The following is a 12,014-nucleotide window of genomic DNA, read 5'->3' on the forward strand; positions in this document are numbered from 1 at the left end:
CCCGAATTGTTCTTCGTGTCGGTCGGTTTTGAGTTCGGATAATTGTAAAGTTTTCCGGAATAACTGGAAGACTTTCCATACTGGTCATGATACCATCACCAGTCGGGGTTATCCGTCTCTCGTGGTCTAGAGACTGATGACCTACGCGATCGCAGGGTATTTTAGACCGTTTACGGTCATTACGAAATTTAGGGTGATGCGTAAGTGTATGACATATTTCTGTATTGTCATTTTGAGTCGTTTGAGGTTTTTTTTTGACATAAAAAACCTTCATATCAGGAGATTTCATGATTTCTAGGATGCAGTCATCAAATGCAGTCAGCTTGTCTTCGGCGTTGTATTGAGTCTAGGCCACCACAGCTTTCACCTGTTGAAGGAGTTGGGATAAGAAAAGTTGTTTGAATTAACCATCACTGTAAGTTCTTTGGTCGATTACCTCTTTCATTCTTAGCAACATATTGCAGGTCGATATTATTAATGAGTTGATCTAACCTTTGTCGATCTTCACTTTTAAGGATAGATTGTTTAAGTGTTTCGTAGGGTTCCGAAAAATCACTAACAAACATGCTAGGTGTTACGTATCTGTTAAATTCGCGCGGCAGTACCACGACTATTGCGAGGAATTTTCCACACGTATCGTTTATGGCGTGCTCGTAGAAGTCGGCTTCTGAGTAGCAGAACCAGGCTTCGATGTTATCTGGCTTTATTTAAATTCAGAATGATATTGGTTGAAACGAAGGTGAAGACATAGTCTTCAATTTAAGTACTTTGGGTATCTATTCCGTCATAGTGAACTATCAAGTACAAGAATGAACGGGGAAAATAATATCACAACGTCTAAAATCTAAAATAAAGCAGTGATTTATGCAATTCCAAAAAAGAAAAGACTCACAATTTGTAAGTTAGTGTACCAGATCAAGTCGGACACATCGATGAAGATGCTACTGGTATTCAGAGTTTTATGACTTCTGACCCAGTAGCACCGTCTATCATGAGCCGTACCTACTACGTAAAATCAAATTACGGAAGCGATGAGCTTGGACAGGCTATCAAAATATCGTGAATCGACAGATCTAATCTGCCTAGTGATTGAGGGGGATGTTAAGCACGGCGTTTCCACTCGTTATCTGGTGCGGATGCAAGACCGGGCACCTACAGCTAAGTGAGTCCAGTAAAACTAACGTGGTCATCATCAAATGTCGAACACTTACTGAGCTATTTATTTTTGGGGATTTATTTACCCATACACAGGGTATATTTAGACCTCGAAAAACCCTCTACAATCCTCTTGATGAGATGTTCACACCCAAAGATCTGCCGATTCACAGTTTTCCACAAAATCACATCCACATGTTGTTTTTGTGAACCTTAAAACCACAGTGCTTTTCATAATATATTTCCTAATTTTCGTACAGTTAACATCTTTTCTGAAAGAATGATTGATATAAGCTTCCTTAAACAATGAATCTTTAGGCTGGAAGTCGTAATATCCTAACTATAACTTAAAACAACTATTCGGAATTACATTATGAGATCCATTGGACATTTTCGAATTGCGCATTCTGTAACGTGCAGAGCGGTGTCTTCAAGGTCTACGTAAACGTTCTCAGTTCTACCCATTCGGCTACGATTCCCGCCCTTACACTGATGGATCACCTTTGAAACGTTTGAAGCGAATACTTCATATTTCTTCATCTTATTATCTCATCGAAATTTGTCACAAATATGTACTCTGCTCCTGACAATCGCCTTAGTTGTTCGAGCATATGTGATGACCAGTCAGTTTGCCGAGACTATTTGCGAAACGTCTGTAAACGTGGCAAAAAATGCAAGTTCAAACACCCATCTTTGGAAGAATGTGAAAGGTTACGGTGAGTCTAGCATAAGCTGCCAACAAATGTTCCTTTTGATGGCCCAGTCAGTAACAACAGCTGTTGTTACCTAGATTCCTGTTCATATTACTAAGTAATTATCATAACAGCAACTGAGAACTGTATTTTGCTTCAAATTTTACTTGTTAAGTAATAGGCAGTTTAAAACTTCACTGTAGAATATTTTGCGGTTTGTTATTCACCTTACCATAATACAAACATCGACAAAAAATGTTCAGATAGTGTTTATGAACACTTTTTAATGTATTTCCATGGATTGCTCGGCGAGATGGATTTGAGACCCGAACCGCGATGTTCAAGTGGCTGTTAAATCAGTTCATTTTTGGTGAGACTATAGTTTATGGACGACCTTTGAGCGACGCCAGAGTTACCGTGACTGTCCACATAACTAGGAGGGTTGCAAACCTGTTTGAGGAGTTCGTATTATGATTTACAGTTGACGGTTGAGGTTAGAAATTATACTTACTGTTTTCATCATCGACTGACATCAGCTATAAAGTCGAAACTGTTTAACCAAGTGGACGAGTGAATTTTGCTCCAAAATCTAAAACCTATTATCTTATACCTGGTTAATTCGTCTATAAATTATAGTCTCGCTCATTGTTGACAAGCCTCTAGCGTTTTTGAGAATGTTTGTAGGTGCTTTAGGTCTAGTCATTCTGATATTTTTTTACTTATGACACCAGTTTAGTCCTCTCATCAATTATCGAGAACTTGGTCCTTTACTAGGACGTTTTCCATCTTTGTTATATTGTACACTAATGTATTGGGTTATAAATCTTTGTTCCTGTCAAGTTATTTACAACACAGTTAACAAAACTGAATAATCTGAGCATTACTTGTGTTAATGTTATCTAGACGTATGATCTCTCAACATACATCTTAACCACCTGCTTAATTTGTCAAGTATTCTGGGTTTTACTTATATTCAAAGAACCTGTATCAGTTTATTTCCTACAAAAATCCCCAAATCTTTATAACACTGAGTAAATATGACATCAGAGGGATTTTTTCTCCAAGTCAAATAATGACAGTGAGATTTAATGCTTTTACTAAACCAATTGTTGAAATCCTTCGATTTCATTTATTTGTCCCTCAATAGTCTTAATAGCTGAATCAAGTTTCCTGAAACGTATACGTGCTAAAAATGATTAACGATAAATCCGGTTGTAAAACATCCATTGGGACGAGCATCTGACTAGTTATATTTTTTGATGCTATCAATTTTGTCGCCTTGAGATGTTTTTTCTTACTGAAATTATAATTGTATTCGTACGCTACTGCTACCATCTTTATTCATTCACCGTTGTTTGTGCTAATAGTTACGGTGAATTCCTACCAAAGGATACTCTGAGAAATGTTTGTCTGGAGTACCTCTAACACTTAGCTTTATTGTAGATATGCTTCAATCCTTGATACTTTTCCAGTGCCATCAACCTATTAAAAAATTCATAAATGTCGAGGCGGTTTGATAATTAAGCACAAGTTTTGGTACGTAGCTGCGGCTTCAACTTTAGTGTGATTGTCAATACTCTGGCTTCCGAAATTAAAATAGTTTAAGTGGGGTTTTCATATGATCTCTTATGGCTTAGTCATGTACTGTCATCATTAATTCACCATTACATCCCTCCAAAAACCAGCTTTACTAGATGGCAGCACTCATTAAGCGCTGAGAAACTACGTATAGTATACTTATTTGTCTAGCAGTCCCAGTTTCCACACGACAAAACGAGTATTACTTATTCTATTGGGTAAACAAACCAAATCCGCTCATAAAGTTGTAAGTCTTTGTAAGCCAAAATTATCAGGACATACCACATTCCTTTCCAAACTGCAATGTAACCTCGGTTTTTCATAGCCAAAAAATGATCTTTTTGTCCTCTTCTAAATTGCAGCTAATTCACTCTATGCATCTTGTCTGTTTTCATGTCGTTCTCTAGTAGTTTAGACTATGAAATCGAATGAGACTATGAAATATCCTACTTTGCTCCTATAGCTATTGGAATGTGTTTGTAGACCATTGGTCTAGTTTGAGTTTTCCGATATCAGTGATCTGGTAACGATTATCCAACAAATCAGTGCTTGAACAAGCATTTCGAAATCCTGATATTGTTATGAGCGGACTTCTAATACTTTAAAAGATCTTTGGACTAATAGAACTACCTCTTAATGTCATATTCACCATTCCATCTGTTTATGGTTAGTGGATCTTATCTTAATGCCATTTTCCAAAAAACATTTGTTTTTATGATTCGTAATTCGGGTGCTAAAATGAGGCTGTCTGCAAGATGTAGATGTATATTTCACAAATTTGTGTCCGTGCCTTCACGTGGTTATGTTTACGGAAATTAAGTGGTAAATGCGGACATTCGGAGCTTAAACTGAACTAATGGGTATGATTAGATCATTCCGATGATGAGAAACCCTTATTTACAAAAATCTATAAATATGATCTAGCACTGTTAAGCTTTTTTTCAATATTTCTTCAAATTTTGTTTTGATACTGAGAAAGATGATGTTTTAGTTATTGATCTACGGTATTTCTTGTTGCAGTCGATTTGACAAAACTTTCTGCCACGACTTCCAAAATTCAACATGTCGCCGACCAAACTGCAAATTTTTACACTACACAAAAGAGGAAGAGGAAATGTTTCGACGCACTGGTTATTTACCCAACGATGTACAATGGTCATATCGTCCTGCTTCAGGCACATTTGATGAGAAAACTCCAATTTGCAAGGTAATAAGTCACAAATAAATAATGTTCCTATCATTTGACTACTAGATTTGCAAACTCACTTATTTTAGCACCTAGATCATTTAATGTCTTCATTTTATCCTATCTTTTTTCGTAGTTCATTTATTTATTTGAACACAAATATTGGTACAAGGGGGGGACACCAGATATATATGCATCACACAAAACAATGAGAATGGAAAGAGGAAAAGAAGGTAAGGTGCATATAAGAAAAAAGGAACAATAACAACCACAGATTAGTGCATGTTAGTGTAATAATAAGAATAATATTTGGGGAAACAGAAATGTTCAACCAGAAAAACTCAGTTAAGGAAGTTATAGCCACTCTTTATGAAGAAAGTTACAGAAGGTTACAGCAGGATCGCCTCTGACTTTTATTCTGAGCCATATCTAATAACGTCTCTAACTACTGTGTTGCACCATCTCTCGGACCCCAGCCAAGGAGTCGTGAAGGACCAACAGAAGCCAGCCCTTTGCAGCTTCCTTTGATACCGACACCATGTCACGCACCGACCACCTCTCTGCTTTTTCCAATCAGTTCTATTGTCGGCAAATAATACACCACGTGGAATTCTCTGGGACGACATTCGTAGAACATGTCCAAGCCACCGAAGTCGATGTTTCAAGATGGTGACATCAATTGGATTATTGGCTCTGCGCACGATGCCGAAGCTCTGCATTAATAGCATGGTGCATTCACTGGATGTCAGCAATCCTTCGGAGACAACGATGATCGAACACAGAGAGTCGTCTCACACCCTCAATTCGGAGGTCAGGTTTCACAAGCATAGAGCAAAACTGCTCTCACCGACGCGTTGCAGATCCGACCTTTTACAGCCAGACTAACATCACGAAGGCCCCAAAGATGGCCCAGATTGGCATATGCCGCTCTAGATTTCACTGTACGTGAATTGATCTCATCACTCACGCCACCACCAGCACCTATGCAGCTACCTAGATACACGTACTTCTCGACTACTTCAATCTGCTCACCATCCAGGGTGAGTACAGGATTAGAGTCCCGCCAGTCTTGTAGAAGTACTTTGCACTTGGAAGGCGTAAAACACATACCATACCTACCGATATTGATTAAGTGCGGATCGGGTGGCTTGGACATTATTGCACAGTAACACAATATCATCCGCATACTCGAGGTCGAGAAGTCGTTCTCCAGGCAACATATCCACACCGCCATTACTTACATCCATCAGAGCTGTTTCCAGGATGTCGTCGATGACAAAGTTGAAGAGGAATGGTGAGATTGGGCAACCCTGCCTAACCCCACTGCTCGAATGGAACAATGGAGAAAGGTGGTTGTATGCCCTCACTCTGCCTGAGGTGTTCGTATACAGGGCCTTTAAGATGTTAATGAACTTCTCAGACACACCCTTCTTCAATAGACAATCCCAGAGAACAGTCCTGTCCAACGAATCGAAGGCAGCCCTGATATCAAGAAACATTATGATTGTTGGCCTGTGATAACTATGACGGTGTTCTAACATTTGGCGGAGGGTGAAGATGTGATCAATGCATCCTCGACCAGAACGAAAACCAGCCTGCTCCTTGCGAGTCAATCTTTCTCGGGTTTTGAACAACCAACGAAGTATGACAGAAGCTAATAGTTTGGACGCAATCGGGAGTAGACTTATCCCCCGATAGTTGTTACAGAGACGACGTGAACCCTTTTTAAAGATAGGGACAACTATTGACTCATTCCATGATGTTGGAACACTTTCTAGCTCCTAGACCTTTGTAAACAACTCAGTCAATTCCTTAGCCAGAAAGTCACCACCATCTTTAAAAAGGGCCGGAGGCAAGTCATCTGGGCCCGGTGATTTGTAACGTTTCAAGAGTTGGAGTTCCTTGTGGACTTCCGCCTCATTTGGTGGATCAGTCGTCACCGCCATGGGGGGCAGGACAAACTGGTTGATGTTGCCGGAGCAGCAGGCCAGTTGAACTGCCCTGTAAAGAATTCTGCCCATCGTCCAAGACGTCGAGAGATGTTAGTGTTTGGCATCCCATCATCCTCGTAGATTGTTTCACTCACACCAGACTTCTTGCTGCCAGTGGCTCGGATGAGTTGGAAGAGCTTCCGGCAGTTACCAGATGCAGCTGCTGCTTCCATCTCATTAGCACGCTCCGACCACCAGGCTTCTCGGTCCTTACGCAAGCTTTGCCCAATTTCATTACGTAACAGCCTTCGTTTGTGGTCAAACTCACGGTCACCCGGAGTAGACCGACGGGCTTCCATCAGTTGTAAGGAGCCAGAAGAAACCCAGTGCTTGTAAGCGGGACGTTTCTTGAAGCCGCAAGCGGCTTTACTCTACATTTTCATGGCGTCGTGAAGATGCAACCAATGCTCATCTATACTTTTCGGTGGGATGGTAGCTAGCCTAGAAGCTAGCTCCGCTCGATACTTACTTGCAACAGAAGTTGCAGCCAGTTTACTAACATCGATCCGTTGGTGGTGGTCAATCCTTCGGCTACTGAGAAGTAAGGTGAGATTGGCGCAGACCAGGGCATGATCAGACTCCAGATAAGTACTCCAAAAGGAGCGGCAGTCTTGTACACAACCACGCCAGCGGTAGCTGATCGCGATGTGATCAATCTGAGTCCAGGCTTGGGATGCAGAGGGAGGACGCCAGGTGGCACACCGGCGATGACTGTGCCGGAAGTTAGTGCTGGCCAGAAACAGGTTGTGGTCTGTGCACAGTTGCAGCAAACGGTCCCCGTTATCTGTCCTGCGACCAACAAGTCCCCATCGGCCACCTAAACGACTCTCTTCTGTGCCTAGACGCCCGACCTGTGCATTCAAGTCTCCGGCTAGTACTACAATATCTGTCGAACGCGCTTTCTGGAGAAGAACTGTTAACTGATGGTAAAACTCATCCTTGATTGCATCCGGGCTGCAATCTGTCGGGGCATAGGCGGAGATGACGAAAAGACACCGATTCTCACGCCGATTTCTTCTCACTTTGATGGAACTTTCTAATCTAACAGCACATAACCGACTGTTAATGGGGATCCAATCGATTAGTGCTGCCTCAGCCCTAGCGCTTAGTACAACACCAACGCCTGCAAGACCAGACGAAGATGCCACAGAGTCCCCGGATAAGCGCACGTGAAACAAGCTTTTCGAGGCGACAGATGGAGAGCGAATTTGTAGTACTTCACTAGAGTCTTGAATACGGGTCTCGGATAGACAGCAAACATCAACATTAAGACTTTCTAAAGACATAGCCAGCCCTGTCTGTTGTCTGATCTGCATTAGTGTGCGAACGTTGAAGGAAGCCAGCTTGAACGGCGTACGTGGTTTCAGAAAGACTGCTTCAGTATTCATAATCGGTGGAAGCGTTCACTTTCAACCAGACAGTGACTGGAGATCGTTTAGATAGGACAGATTTTCCACCAAGAGCGAGCTGCTGCATAAGTTGAAAAGTAAGGTTACACAAATTGGGGATAAAAGGGGGTGAAAAAGCGACGTAGTAAATAATAATAATAATAATAATAATAATAATAATAATAGTGTAAATTGTCTTGCTTCTAATATGAGCGAGAATAGTATCGTCAATAAAATTCATCATTTCATTTATTTGTGTGTGGGCTGTGATACTGCCCGGGTGCCCAAACCGAAGCAGGTGGTTTTCTTAGGGGGCCACACCCCGAGCCTTTGACCTAAAGGTCTGATCCACAAGGCAGTGGAGCATCGTGAGGAGATGCAGTCCCATGGTAGCCGGTGATCAATGATTGATTCGTACGCCATTTGTTCCCTCAGGATACTGGAGCCAGCCCATGTGCACCATTGGTTTGGAATCAGGGTTTTCCAACTCCCCTAGGTGGACCCTCCGTGTCCACCAACCCCAGTTAAAGCGCCGGACATTCGCTCTTCGTCCTCTCACTTTCGTGAACAACACCCCCGCCACGAGAAGGCAGTGAGTAGGACTTGTGTGACAGAGGCTATATATTCGCTGGCCATGTGAGAGCATTTCGAGAGGGAGAGTGGACTCTCCCCACTCTCGGCCGTACCAGGGCATTTGGGGGCATACTTGGTTTATACACCAGCCAAACAGACAGAGCGCATCACACCATAAAATAGAAGATAATATTTGTACAAGATGAAGCCAAATGTGACTGTGAATGTGGGAGACAATCCATAGATCAAAAGGAAGCTTATAATAAGATGAATATAGATATACATAATCTAATTACTCCAATAGTTAAACAATAAGAATATATATAGAATAATAGTCCATTGATAGGTCCCGGAAGTTACCTGTACTCATGTCTTCGCTAGGATACAACAGAAAATGTTAAAATTCATGTAGAACTTTCATCGGAATCTTCTAGTAGCTTGAAAACATACCAATCAGTGTGGTTTAATTTTATTGTAACTAAAAGAATATAATAGTCGGTACTCTATCTTGCTAACAATCATCTTCTTTAAGATTGTGTACTTGAGAATTCTATTCTACTAAATACTATCGTTTATCACTTCATGGATGTTCATCAGTTTTGTTATCTTCTCTTATGGTTAGCAAAAATAGTTTAAACCCTTGATACCTGTGTTTCCTAGTCCATTCTACCTTTTTTAAATGGTTGCAATGGTCAATTTAAATATTCATATCTCTGTTGAACTATCTCTGATTGACTTGTAGTTAAAGTCGGACGTTATAAAATACAACTTCACTTATTTTGGAAGTCTGATCAGCCCTAATGGGTTGGTGTCTGACGACGAAATCTCAGCACGGATTCAAAAAGGTCGTTTAGCTTTTGTCAACCTACGTCACCTATTGCGAAGACGAGATATCCGTCTGTTAATTAAGGGACGAGTATACTGCGCAGCAGTTCGCTCTGTTCTACTTTACGACTGTGAAACATGACCATTAAGAGTAGAAGATACTCGTAAGTTGCTAGTATTTGACCACAGATGTTTTAGAAATCTTGCTCGCATCTGCTGGGATCGCCGGGTAAGTAATAGTGAGGTTAGACACAAGGTATTAGGGAATGATGGTAAATCAGTTGATGAGGTGATGAATCTTCATCGACTGAGATGGTTGGGCTACGTGTTACGTATGCCTGAACACCGATTACCACGACGCGCAATGCTGACCAGTATAGGAGATGGTTGGAAGAGAGTTAGGGGGGGGGGCGGCCAAACCGAAACATGGCATCAGAGCTTGAAGTCATTAACTTCTAGTCTGAGCCATGTTAGTAGATACAGACTACTTTGTTGGGGTCCACGTGACTATCGTAACCAATGGTTGGAGACTGTGTGTGACATGGCTCAGAATCCATCACAATGGTGTAGGTGTATACACTCTTTATCTTCCCTTAAACGTTGAGATTAAAATTGCTTCATATCTGTCTTTCTTCCTGTACTATATCCTTGTATACAACCTTTCTCTTATATATTACCACCACTAAATTAACTACTTCTATGAATCCGGTGTTGTGCTAACGAGGTGGGGCAACTTGGACGGATGCATAAATGTGTCTGGTCCCACGTTGTAGCTGACTGACTGACTATAATACATATACTGTGTTAAGCGTGATGTTCATATCAGTCACTCCTTGTGCTGTATGATAAAATGTTCGCCCTTTCTAATGATCCATATTCTGTCTTTATTAACTAAAAACATATATAGTTTATCATTAGTTTACTTGACTCAATCCAAGCATGAATTTCGCAATCGGAGACAACCTAACTGTTTTAAGGCCACGGAACATATGTCAAGCATTTTGTTAATTATCTAACATCTAGTAACTGATTATAATGAGAGAAAAGAACTCGTCATCAGGCACTTACAAAACTTTGGATTGTTAAGAAGAACATTCCTCTGTGACTGGTGCCAAAACGGTTCCTGCTCTGGTTTGGGCATCCCGGCAGTATCACAGCCCACACACAAATCAAGTGACTTGCGTGGGGAATATGTATTCGGTGCCCCTTTATACCAATATTTATGTGTTCAAATAAATAAAATAAGATATTTCGTTCTATTGTTTATTACGATTAAAATTTTTCTGTGCGAACAGCGTTGAGTTCGAGACAAAGTAACCTAAAGCTAACTTAGAATGTTCTCTGAAGATTGAAAAACTATTTTATTTGTAACTTCTTATTTTGCTTTATAAATCATACACCGAAACTAGCTGTTTCGTCATTGGACAAACTTGATCAGAAATTTCCTAACTTTATTTCAGTAGTCTCTCAAGTTTTGCCGTATTATTGAACTTTACCACATTTTATACTTAAAATGTGTAGAATACATTCATTTGACCTCACTTTGTCAATATGAAGAATGGGCACAATTTACCCTTTGTGCATCTGGCGATCCCATTTTTTCTTCCCATGGCCTCGCTGGTGTGGGCATAACATTTAGTTCTAAAATAGAACCATCTCAGTTAGAGCGAATCCCAACAAACAGTCGCATGTGCATTGTCCAACCAAGCGAGACAGTAAGAACTCGAAAGAATGGAGACATATGGCATTCCCTTATCTCTGTCTCTGCCTACATTCCCAATGCTTGCAACTCAGGTGTAGTTAAAGTTAAATTTCATAGCAAGCCATCCGATCTCTTTCAAAAAGTTAAAAACACTGACGTGGTAATCGTGACGAGTGATTTTAATATACAAAAAAGTAAACTAAACCAAACTGAAAAGCACTTAGATGGATCTTGCGACGTTATGACTCAGCGAACAGATAATAGCTATCGTCTGCTGCAACCATCTTTAGATAATCTTCTATTTCTAGTAAACACCAACTTTAAAAATAAACCAAAACATGATCTGATATGGCGAATGGGTTCCAGTTACCTTTACTATACTGATAGATGCTCGGAAACTCATCCCGTCTGGCTCCGAATACGATAAGGAGCAGAGACAGCTTAAACTTAGTCTGATAAAAAGCCCACGTAATGATCGTGGGCAATGCTGAAAGCAAAAGAGATAGAAAAGTCAGTGGCAATCGGTAACAATGGTCAACCATTCAGAGTTATTAGGGAACATGTGCCCAACCACCGCCTACCTCGACGGGCTATGTTTTCCGGTTCAAGAGTAGGCTGGAAGAAAGTTAGGGGTGACCAGACTGAAAGATGGAGTCAGTCCATAAGGTCATTGACAATTAACTTAGCCATAGTAATGAGTGCAGTCTACCTGGTTGGGATCCGCATGAACATCGCAACTAATGGTTAGGGACTTTGAGTGACATGTTTCAAAATCGTTTGCAATGGCGCAGATTAATCCGTTCTTCGTCTCCCCTCAAACTTTAAATTCGTCATAACTTTTGTTTTTGTTTCATTAATTTATACATTTTTCTTGAATCGTATCTTCCATGCCTAATCTTTCTTATTACCTATACTGTTATAACT

The sequence above is a fragment of the Schistosoma mansoni genome, chromosome 2 (genome assembly GCF_000237925.1).
Source record: "Schistosoma mansoni strain Puerto Rico chromosome 2, complete genome".
NCBI classification, from domain to species: Eukaryota; Metazoa; Platyhelminthes; class Trematoda; order Strigeidida; family Schistosomatidae; genus Schistosoma; species Schistosoma mansoni.